This window comes from Mesoplodon bidens, assembly GCF_964165515.1.
Source record: "Mesoplodon bidens genome assembly, chromosome: 12".
Classification (NCBI taxonomy): domain Eukaryota; kingdom Metazoa; phylum Chordata; class Mammalia; order Artiodactyla; family Ziphiidae; genus Mesoplodon; species Mesoplodon bidens.
The window spans coordinates 73378576-73391185 of record NC_138168.1 but is presented as its reverse complement, the minus strand read 5'-3'; the positions used below and the strand labels follow the sequence as shown (position 1 = coordinate 73391185).

The 12610-nt window shown below is 40.9% G+C and overlaps 1 pseudogene across 1 annotated transcript; it reads right to left on the bottom strand.

Moving 5' to 3' along the window:
• Nucleotides 1-2533: 2533 nt before the first annotated feature.
• LOC308626298 (large ribosomal subunit protein uL4-like) lies at nt 2534-4000 on the bottom strand (annotated as a pseudogene). The gene has a single exon. The product of its transcript is annotated as a large ribosomal subunit protein uL4-like (transcript).
• Nucleotides 4001-12610: the final 8610 nt, after the last annotated feature.

The window sequence follows — 12610 nt, the reverse complement described above, 5'->3', positions numbered from 1 at the left end:
GGATTTGGCAGGCTGAAACTTTGCCGCCAAACTGCTTAACTTCCTGGCCTAAGGTCTCCAAGTCTCTTCTGGAAATTGTTTGTAAATATGGTCCAGAGGTTCTGCAAAACTTTATAAAGTGGTCTAAGTGAAATTTTCTTCCCCTTTGGTGAACCTGAGTAGCTGACTTTTTTCTGGAAAAGTATCAGAAACAGACCAGAGTCAGTAGTCATTTATGTGAAGCATAAATTGCTTTTTAGATATTATTAAAGAATTCAAATCTCAGAGCCCAAGGTTCTTGAGCATCTTCTTCCCACCATTAACAGGAAGAAAGACCTATGATGGTTTTAAATAACCCCATTGCCTGAATATATCTGGATAGATTTAAAATCTTGCAGAAGTCAGTGGGCCCAGAGAGAGGAAGAACGGTAGCTTTGGAAGGGAAATGTCCGTGTCATTGGGAAGGCCAAGACTTAAGGCTGGTGAGAGAGTCAAAGGAACAATTCACAAGCAAAACCGCTTGTAAAGAGACCAAAATCAGTCCCTTGTGAACCAAAGGCAGGCATTCCTATGTAAGACTTGGGGAAGGTTTCCATGGCAGAAACAGGACACCTCAGAAGATGAGGGTACAAAATCTTTCCATAAAGCATAAGACCAAGAGCAACTTTTTGGTTTTTGTTGACAGCTACCGAGGAAAAGCAATCAAGATGTTCCAAGAAAAGACCGCAGAACAACAGCCAGGGATGAAATAAAAAGGATGCATTGGGGTTTAGCAGCGGTAGTCTCAGGAGTGGAGACAGAATCCCTGAAGTGTAGATGGCATTTGGACCTAAGTGCAGTATCCAGAGACTCCTCACAACCTTTAGTGTTACTGCTTATGCCTTCCTTCTCTATCCCACAGCAATGGACAGATTGTTTCTTTGTTTTTTTTTCAATGGCTTTAAACTCTGCTACTGTTTTAGTCATTTCTATATACCCAGTTAGCTGACAGATCGCTGGTGCAACAAGGATGTGGAAGGTCCCACTTCATCAAGCCTCACTGTGGCCTTGCACCCTACACCTCCCTCCCCAGCCCTTCTTACACTTCCCCTCGTAGGGAATGACAAATGAGCATCACTAGGGAGTCACGCTGGGCAGTCTGGAAGGCAGAGCCCTCTGTGCAGCTCTCAGGAGACTTCAAATACACAAGCCCTCTTCGCACCCCACTCCTTTGGGCTAAGAGACACATTCATATTTGACACCCTATCCCTCGAGTTTCTTGCTTGGCTACGGGGAAGCAAGCTGCTTCTCTTAATGGAAGGAGTTGCTGGATTTGCCTCCCAGTAGGGTGAGGGCTTTGTTGTGAGGGCTCCTGGCTGTGAGTCTGCGGTGTGGGCTCAGGCTCCTTGGCCTGATCTGCCTCCCTCCTGCCACCTTTCTGGTTTGGCTCTTCTCTGGGGAAGACAGTCATTGCAGTTTAAGATCTGATTTGGGGTCTCCTCCTTCACATAGGAAAACGTGACCCTTGGGTTTGTTTAGGTGTGCCAGGGTGAAGTGGCAGTAATTGGGGACCCGAAAACATCACTGGTCTTCCCACCAGGTGGGTTCAGATGCCATCCACTCGTCCAAGATACCACTTCCTCTCCTCCTGTTGGGCGGGGGGTAGTCCTTTTAAGTGTGTTCTGAGGTTCTTCCGTTGATCCAAAATTTTACGTGCCATCCTATTGAGCCTATTTGGAGAAACAGCTTCCTCTGGACTTACAGAAGGACTACTTGATCCTCCTCCCAGAGGCTTCATGACCCGGAGCTGGCTGGCCGCCCTCTCTGGACCTGTTGCCTTCAGCTCAGAGCCTCCTGCAACCCTCCTAATCTTTACATTACGGTTAGTGTATTTGTGTCTCATTTAAGAAACCCTTCTCTACCTCAAGGTTGTGAAGATATATTAATCATTGAATGACTTTATAATTTGTGTCATATTAGATCTCACATCCACCTGGGGTTGACTTTTATGTATGGTGTGAATTGAATCCAATTTCATTTTTTTCCCACACGGTACACAAAAGTCTGAGCTTCACTTATTGGAAAGATTGTGCTTTCTCTCACTTCCCTGCAGTACACCTATGTCATTTATCAAGTATCTTTTTTTATGGGGGCCATTTCAGTTTGTTTTTATTTTTTTGCTGCTGGAATATAGAAATATTATTACTTCTTTATATTGATTTTGTATCCAGCAACCTCCCTTAAATATTTTAAACTACATTAATAGATTTAATATGTTCAAATTACTTCTAAGCATTTTGAATGCCTGACCAAGCAAACCCATGCTCCTTGTAAGAAAAACCTTCCAAAGCATTTCAAAGGCTCTGAAAATCTAATTTCACTTATAAATTTGGTAAATCCATTTCTCTTAAATATTAGAATACCACTTACAAACTTGCTCACATTCTTACTTCTTTTAATTTGAAATTATAAATCAATTACATGTTTTAAGTAGATAGAACCGTATTTATCTAGCAGATAGTCTAAAAGGCAAAAAAAAGTCTCTCAAGTATTACAAATACTTTTTATTATTATTATTATTATTTTTCATGTTTCTCACTGCCTCTTTGATCAGGTCTTTATTCAAAATTAGCTGTCCAAAATGATTTGACCTTTACTGAATAAACAAATTTAAGTTTATGCAGAAGCCTTCTTTTCCTCTGTGGTGGGTTTCTTTTCTGTGGGCTTCTTTTTTTAGCGGGCTTCTTTTCAGCTGCTGGTTTCTTGGTCACTGCAGCCTTTTTTTTTCCACCAAAGCCTTCTTTGGCTTCTTCAGCTTCTTAATGCAAGCAGCCTCCTTTCCTTTCTTTCCCACCACAGGCTTCTTGCCTGGAATCCCCTTCTCATCTGATTTGGCTTCTAGTGCTGCTGCTGCCCTATCCATCCGGATTTTGTGGTTCTTGGCGTGGCAAAGAATGGTGTTCTGGCGCATGGTCTTTGCATATGGGTTTAGCTTCAACATGATTCTCAGGTTTTTCAGTGGATTCTTCTTCAGGACTCTGCGATGAATCTTCTTGCGTGGTGCTCGGAGGGCTCTTTGGATCTCTGGGCTTTTCAAGATTCTGCTAAGGTCTGTATTGAGCATCTTGTGCATGGGGAGGTTGTATCAATAGTTAGTCTGGAGGGAGGCAGCTTTACACCAAGTGCCATACAGCTCATCTAACTTGCGGAAAGCACTTTCAGTCCAAGTGCAGAAACGTGCCACATGCCCACCAGGAGCAAGTTTCAAAATGTTCAGTTTGCTTATATTAAGCAGAGTAATTCCAGGGATGTTTCTAAAGGCCTTGATGATACCGTTGTCCTCATTATAGATGATGCAATGTCCCCTGCGCTGGATACGGTGACAGTTTCTCATTTTGCCTTTGCCAGCTCTCATTCACTGTGAGGCGTAGACCTTTTTGATATCATTCCAGGCCTTAAGTTTCTTCAAAAGCAAAACAGCCTCCTGGGTCTTCTTGTAGCCTTCAACTTCATCTTCAACCACCAAAGGAAGTTCAGGAACTTCCTCTACGCGATGACCTTTAGACATGACCAGCGCTGATAAAGCCGAGGCAGCCAACGCAGAGCAGATGGTATGTTGCTTCTGCACTGTATTCACTCTGCGGTGCCAACATTGCCAGGGCTTGGTTGGCGCAAACATGCGGGCCCCGTGACACATATTTCCAAAAGCATCCGGACCAGAACGGTGAGCACCGCCACCTCGAACCCTGGGAATTCGAGCCACAGCTCTGCCAGTTGCCCAAGACTCAGCACTGGTTTGATGACCTGCTAATTCACTGACAGCATAGGGCTGTCTGTTGTTTTTGCGCAAGTTGGTGTGCACAAAGTTCACAATATCTGGTCGAATGGGAGCCTTGAACACAGCAGGCAAAGTGACATTTTTGCCAGATGACTCCCCCTTTTCAGAGTACACTGATATCAGTGGACGAGCACACGCCATGGCGGGAGAGGAGAAGGCCACGCTCCCCTCAACCTGGCGGCTACCACAGGAAAAGCTACAAATACTTTAAATAACATACATAAACGGATTATTCTTAAACCTAACATGAAAGTGTTAATACTAATGGTATGATTTCATTTATCACCTTTGCATTTAATTATAAATCTTCCTCTGGTTAAAAAGTCATTCATCTGGGCTTCCCTGGTGGCGCAGTGGTTGAGAGTCCGCCTGCCGACGCAGTGGACACGGGTTCGTGCCCCGGTCCGGGAGGATCTCACATGCCGTGGAGTGGCTGGGCCCGTGAGCCATGGCCACTGAGCCTGCACGTCCGGAGCCTGTGCTCCGCAACAGGAGAGGCCACAACAGTGAGAGGCCCGCATACCGCAAAAAAAAAAAAAAAAAGTCATTCATCTACTAAATGAAGCAGCAGTTTTAAAATTGAAGATGATCAGAGAGGTTCTATTTCAGGAGAACTGAAGTTACCGCCTGGAGCAAGTCATTGTTACTAATTATGCAATTTATAACCAGAAGATTACTTACCAGTAAGAAATTTGAGACTAGGAAGAGGACCTGGGGGAAATTTAGGTTCAGGATAATCTTTTCTGAACTACAGGTGGACACGTGGGTCCTAAAAACCATCTCTAAGAGTGGCTTCCAAGCCCAAACCCCTCAAGTGGAATTTCTGAACCTGCCTCTTTGAGTTCATAAAGTAAATAACCCAGCCGATAGCCATTCCTTGAGCCCTCTGCAGGCCCAAGGGTGTGCACACCATCAGCAAGTGAGCCTTTGGGAGTACAGGCCAGGGAAGAAGACTGCACAAGCCCTGTGATTCTTGGAATTTGTGTTTCGAAGTTTGGTCTGTGTGTGTTTGAGCCAGGGGTTAAGGGAGTATCAGCAGGGATGGGTACATCCCCTTGACCCATGGACTTTTCAGCTCTTGGGAGGGTGCAGCTAGAGGGGAGCCATAGCAGGCCCTTCTAAAGTGAGGGGGGCCCAACACCAGGTCCACTCTTGCCTTGATCTAGGGGCAGAACTGCACCTAAACTAGGACAAAACTTCAGGTGCTTTTCTGACTTTTTAAAGTAAAGCTATTAGGCCAAATATAAAGATTATCCTAACAAATCAAGGGACTCAAAAGTAGAGACAAAAGCCTATACCAACAGCATTTTGCTCTCCCGAGGGCCCCATAGAATAAGATGGTGACTGGACATATTTTTGTATTTCTGTAGAACAAATCAGTTCCTCAGATAACTGAAACTGTTAACTCACTAAAACTTTATTATTAGAGCAGTCCTCAGTAGCTGTAATGCAAGAATTCCTTTATAAGAGAAGGTTAGAGGCAGATATCTAGTTGCAAGTGGGGAGACTTGAAACTGCATTTGCAGAGTGGTTTACATAAGCTGAAGAAAATGTGAAAGGAACAGGTGGGGAAAGGGCACCATTGGTACTTTGCCATGACTGTGTGTGCCAGTCTGTTCCATCCCCCAAATTCCTTTTTGGCTTTAAGCTAGCATAAATAAATTAACAGCATTAAAAATATTAGGCTTGCTTCTGTGTCATTTTCTTTTTGGGCCACTGTACACAGCATATTAACACAGATCCTTTGGGGAATGCTAAGTTAAACACTCATAGGTGACAAATGAAGGAGAAATAATACAAATGAACAAAATCACAAAAATACACATACAGATTTTGAAATATGTTTCTGTTTTATGAAAATAAGTGGAACTTGTGAAAAGTGAAAGAAACCATACTTTGATAAGCCCAAAGGCTTCTCTTCTATGCACATACTTGTTCTAAAAATTCAAGACGAAACAACTTCCCTGTGTTGACTCAAAACTGCCAGGCATTAAACCTCTCCTAGGAACTAGACAAATCTTATACTTTCTCAATTCAAATCAGAAGAAAGGTATAAACTCAGCTCCTATCCTCCAGGTTAACCTGTGACTTTTACTCTATGTAGACCATAATGAATCACGTTTAATTAGATACCTGAAATGTTGCATAGAAGGTCATTCCTATCCAATTCACTTTTTTTAATAGTAGGTCCTTGTTGGTTATCTATCTTAATATGGCAGTGTATACAGGTCAATCCCCAATTCCCAATCTATCCCTCCTCCCCAATCCATTTCACTTCTTGTTCTCAGATTCCGTATGCTAATTTGTGATTACTGATGTTCAAGGACTTCAGCTGAACTGACTCAGCTATGAAAAACTATTCCTTGCAATCTATATAGATAACTGATTGAAGCAACTCTAAAACAGTTAACATTTAATATATTCATAATTTTGTAAAGCCTTGTCATGGGTCTTTGTTTACTGACATTAACTCCATAGAAAAAATTGTTCCCCCCAAATCCACATCTTTTAGGCTTAGAGTAAAGGATGGTCATGACTTTGAGGTGGATAGTCCCAACTCCTGGGGGATGCTTTGAGATTTGGGGGCATATCCATGTTTAATCCAGTGTGTTAATCTATTCAATGAGTATTTATTGAGTGCCGACAATGGGTAAATCACTATGCTAATATAATGGAGAAAAGAGTTACATATTTCAAAGGAACTTATGTTCAAATGAGATATGCCATATGTACCCAGTTTACAGCATGATTTATGTAATTATTCCTTTACTGTTGTCACCAAAATTGTTTCCAATCTTTTGTTGTCATTTAAGATGCTGTCGTGAACATTCATCATTCATTCATTTTTTCACTGAATATTGATTCAGTACCTATGATATGTCAATCATTAATCTTAGTGCTGCAAGATTTCATATTACTGCAACAAATGGAACATGTACATAATACTTCAAAGTTCCTTTGTGAAATTTCTCCTGTGAGAAATTTTTGTTCAGAAATTACACCAGCTTGTGATTGAATGTTATCACTAAACGGAGAAGGACCAGCCTATAAAACCTCAAGTGAAAAGTTATTGAATACATGCCCATGCCAATCATATCTGCTCTAGGAGAATTTTAAAAGTATAGAACACTTTATCCTTTTGAAGTATAGGCCCAATTAGAGATAAAACCCTCCAAAAATTGAGAGTTCTAGGTCTGCTCAGATATATGAAACCCATGGTAGCTGGGAAAAGAAAAGCTGAAGCTAAAGACATTTTTGACCACAGCAAAATAGGATCATGTCCAGCAAATTTCTTTTAAAAAATTCCCTAGATTCCATATCACCTAAATTCCACATCATCACTTAATCCAGCTAAATATAAAAACCCAAAGTAAAATATGTATGATGGTAAGGGAAAGATTGCTTGCTTTTCTCCTAAGTTATCAGTATAGTTGCCTTTGAAAACACAGCAAACCAAAGTTTTGTCTTCAGCATTTCAGTCACAATGTAACTTTCCTGCTTACCATGGTTGAGAAACTCAAGGTGCCTAATTATAAAATGTTCTCTATCACTGGTCTGTTTGTTGGCCTTAAATACTGTTTTGGCGACCCCTAGTGTGAAACATGATATCAACACCTGTACGTATAGAAAATCCTTTTATGACTTTAAAACTTGCTTACAGAAAAAGGGTATCTAAAATAATTTTTCACCAAATGAGATGTGATTTTTGTTCATTTCAATTTGAACTTTGTATTTTTCTGCAATAGTAATAAAATTTAAATATAATTTCTGGATACACAAGATCTTTGACAATCAATAAGAGGGTAGTTATTTAGAGTATAATACACCCATACAGTGGAATAGTATGCAGCTTTAAAACAAGACAAAAAAACCAAAATGAATAAGGAAGATTTTTATGTACTCATATGAGATGATCACCATGATATGTCAAAGAAAATAAAACAAAAAGCAAACAAAAAAGTCAAAGTAGAGAACTATGGTGAGCATTTTGCTACCATCTAAATTTTAAAAGGGGTAAAATATCATATATATCTGTATATACTTAAATAAATATATCATATATATTTGTGTTTTCATTTTAAAAATCTCTGGAAGGATAAATAAGATATGTATGGCAATGGTTACTTACTGAGGATGGGCGTGGGAAGTGAGCACATGTTGGGAACTGCATTCCTTTGTATACATTCTTGGTTTTGAACAATGCCTTGACCATTCAAAATATTAAGTGACTTTAAAAAAATTTTAAAGCCCACAGCTTTAAAGATAGACCAAGAAAAGATGAAAAGAGAAAAATGTTACCTCAAATTTGCAGACTTAAAAAATAGACAAAATGTAATTTTCTATCTAAAAACATATATTTTTTCTTTTCCTTATACATTTTTTTATTTTATATCCTTTCCACTGGCATCTTGTCTTGCTTATTTTCCTTACTCAAATGCCAAATTGTACAATGGCATTTGATAGTTACATTGAAGCAACCTAACAGGCAGGATCCACTTGAGGTAGTATCTTGGGACTGCAAATAGTAACAGCTCTCCTGGCATGTCTTGCCAACAAGGCCACTGGTTCCAAACCAAAAGTCTTTATTGACAAGAAGTGTAAGAAAATGTGATATTCTTTACTAGGTGACAATTTCAGACTCATAAGGAACATCTTTAAATATATATAGCAGATATAGCAGATACCCAGGAATAAATCTAATAGAAGATGTGAAAGATCCATATGGAGAAAATTATATAAGCTTTATTTAAAGTCAAAAAAGTAGACTTACAGGGCCTCCCTGGTGGCGCAGTGGTTGAGAGTCCGCCTGCCGATGCAGGGGATACGGGTTCGTGCCCCGGTCTGGGAGGATCCCATATGCCGCGGAGCGGCTGGGCCCGTGAGCCATGGCCGCTGGGCCTGCGCGTCCGGAGCCTGTGCTCCGCAACGGGAGAGGCCACAACAGTGAGAGGCCCGCATACCGCAAAAAGAAAAAAAAAAAAGTAGACTTACATAAATGGAAATATTTACTATGTACATAGAAGAAAAAATTCAATATAGTTAAGATGACAATTCTCCCCAAATCTATAAATTCAGTGTAACTACAATTAAATGTGAAGCAGGGTTTCTGTGTTATCTGTAAGCTGATCTTGATACATGGAAGGTTTTTTTGATGACTTTGAGAGTCATTTGGGGGACTAAGAGTACAAAATACTATTCAGAGATTTATTTAGATTTTAAAAGTTAATGTTCAATTTATTAAAGTTATAAATTGAAAAACTGCCTCTTAAGCATTTAAGCTTAGCAAAAAATCCTAAACTATTTATTAGCTTAGTAAATTTTCACAATCACTTTTTTTGTTGTTGTTGTAGTTTTTGTTTTGCGGTACGCGGGCCTCTCACTGCTGTGGCCTCTCCCGTTGCAGAGCACAGGCTCTGGATGCGCAGGCCCAGTGCCCATGGCTCATGGGCCCAGCCGCTCCGCGGCATGTGGGGTCCTCCCGGACCGGGGCATGAACCCGTGTCCCCTGCATCGGCAGGCAGACTCCCAACCACTGCGCCACCAGGGAAGCCCCCCACAATCACTTTTAAGAGGCTTTTGGATAAAATTTAGTTTCACTCCAAATTTTTACTCTTAAACATTTTATACCATACCTTTTAATGTAATACTTCAATTTTCCTTTCAAGTATTGCAATTGTCTGACTTAACAAATCAAACCTTTTCATGTACGTAAATTATTTTCACAAATCTAATTAATTAAATTTACAATTTTTTTTTAAAGTTCTCATATATTCCACATCACTGTATAAAACAGTGATGGGGGTTTCCCTGGTGGCGCAGTGGTTGAGAGTCCACCTGCCGTTGCAGGGGACACGGGTTCATGCCCCGGTCCAGGAAGATCCCACATGCTGCGGAGCAGCTGGGCCGGTGAGCCATGGCCGCTGAGCCTGCGCGTCCGGAGCCTGTGCTCCACAACGGGAGAGGCCACAACAGTGAAAGGCCCGCGTATCACACACACACAAAAAAAAAAACAGTGATGAATTGTGCCCCAGCCCCACCAAATGGTGGGGTTAAAGGCCCCAACAAACATTTAACTGCTAACCCCTAGTAACTCAGAGTGTGACTGCATTTGGAGATAGGACCTTAATGTGAAATGAGGTCATATGGGTGGACTCTAATCCAATATGACTTGTGTCTTTCTAAGAAAAGGAGATTAGAACACACACACACACAGAGGGAAAACCCTGTGAAGACACAAAGAGAAGATGGCCATCTGCAAGGCAAGGAGAGAGTCCTCAGAATGAAACCAAGCCTGCCAACACCTTGATCTTGGACTTCTAGCCCCCCAGAACTGTGAGGAAATAATTTTCTATTATTTAAGACACTCAGTTTTTGGTACTTTGTTTTGGCAGCCCTAGGTAACTAATACACCTTGGCTCTTAATTAATACATGTAAATGTGTTTCCCATCTAGCTCCAAAGGTCTTTGAATTTGAGGTTTTTCCTCTCATATCCTTAGAATCATTCTTAATGATATAGAAATAATATTAATTTTCATGGCTTTATTTGATTACTCAATCACAATTTCCATGAGGATTTTACTGACAATTCTAAATTCATGTGGAAGAGCAAAGGATCAAGAATTGTTAAGACATTTGTGAAAGAAGGTACAGGCTTTTACCCTGTCAGATATCAAGACTTACTGTAAGGCTACACTAATTAAGATCCTGTGTTACTGGTATGGGTACAGACAAAGAGCCTAATAGAATAGAATGCCCAGAAACAGACCTACACACGTACAACAGAAGCATTAAAGATGAGTAAGGAAAGAATGTACTATTTAATGAGTGATTGGTTATCACTGGGAACTAGTTAGCCATATATAGATCCCTAAAGCAAAACAAAACAAAAACTTCCAGGTGGATTAAGTTTCTAAACATGAAAAAGCAAAATTCTAAAACTTTTTAAAGAAAATGAAGGAAACTATTTTTTATGGTCCCAGAGGAAAAGAGAGTTTTGTTTATTTCTTTCTTTTTTTTTTTGCGGTACGCAGGCCTCTCACTGCTGTGGCCTCTCCCGTTGCGGAGCGCAGGCTCCAGATGCGCAGGCTCAGCGGCCATGGCTCACGGGCCCAGCTGCTCCGCGGCATGTGGGATCCTCCCGGACCGGGACCTGAACCTGTGTCCCCTGCATCAGCAGGCGGACTCTCAACCACTGCGCCACCAGGGAAGCCCTATTTTCATTTTTTTAAACCAAATGCAAAAAGCACAAACCATAAAAGAAGGCTGATACATCTGACTACTTTAAACTTAACTTCAGTGTAACAAGAGATACCCTCTCTTTCCATAAAGAAAGGGTAAAGATGATCCCCAGACTGGAAAAAAAAAATATTTTCATTGCAAATAACTGGCAAGCGAAGTATCCTGATTATTTAAAGATCTCCTTAAAAATTAGTAAGACAAAGACAAACATCCCAGTAAGAAAATGAGCAAAGGATATGAATATGCAATTCACAGAAGCAGGAATATAATAGGCCAATAAACATTTTTTAAAAAGCTAGATAAAACACATAGCTAAAGCTACATATATCAACAGGGATACTGATGAGGAAAAAAACAACTTTCATAACAATACATACATAGTGTCATTTATATGATGCTTTTAAACATGCATAACAAAACATCTATTGTTTATGGATATACAAACTTTCAGCAATCAAAAACACAGCATCAGGATAATTAATTCTAGATTCAAGACAGGATCCTGAAGTGAATAACTTAGGGAGGGGAATACAAAGAAATTTTCAAGTTCATTTGTACAGTTATTTCTTTAAAAAACAAAACCAAAACAAAATAACAAAGTTGGGAACAAAAATGGCAAAATGGCAAGGTTTGATATATCTGGATGGTAAATCCACAGGCATGCCTTATAATAGTCTCTACGTTTTAGGAATGATACATTTATAACAAAAATTAAACTTTAGGGGCAACTTTTTTTTTTTTGCGGTACGCGGGCTTCTCACTGTTGTGGCCTCTCCCGTTGCGGAGCACAGGCTCCGGACGCGCAGGCTCAGCAGCCATGGCTCACGGGGCCAGCCGCTCCGCAGCATGTGGGATCCTCCCAGACCGGGGCACGAACCCGTGTCCCCTGCATCGGCAGGCGGACTCTCAACCACTGCGCCACCAGGGAAGCCCTTTATTTCATTTTTGATACTGGCATTTATTTGATCCCATAAGGAATATTTTTGTAATTAAAAAAAATTTTTTTTAATAAAGTTGAATGTATTTAAGGAGTGCAACATGATTTGATACACATATACGCGGTGAAACGGTACTACAGTCAAGCTAATTAACATATTCATCTCCTCCCATAGTTACGTGTGTGTTGAGAACACCTGAAATATACCCTCTTCGGAAATTTTCAGTATGCAACACAGTATTAACTATAGTCATCATGCTGTACATTAGATCTCTAGACTTACTGGTCCTACATAACTGCAACTGTGTACCAGAATAAAAATATTTTAAAGTTATCTTTCACCTAGTAAAGAGTTCTATTTGGCTGTCATGCAGTTGTTTATCCATTCATCAAACGTTTTTTGAGAAACAATCTCTGCCAGCCTATGAGGATATCATAAAAGAAGCTTATGGGGCTTCCCTGGTGGCGCAGTGGTTGAACGTCCGCCTGCCGATGCAGGGGGCACGGGTTCGTGCCCCGGTCCGGGAAGATCCCACATGCCGCGGAGCGGCTGGGCCCGTGAGCCATGGCCGATAGGCCTGCGCGTCTGGAGCCTGTGCTCCGCAACGGGAGAGGCCACAACAGTGAGAGGCCCGCG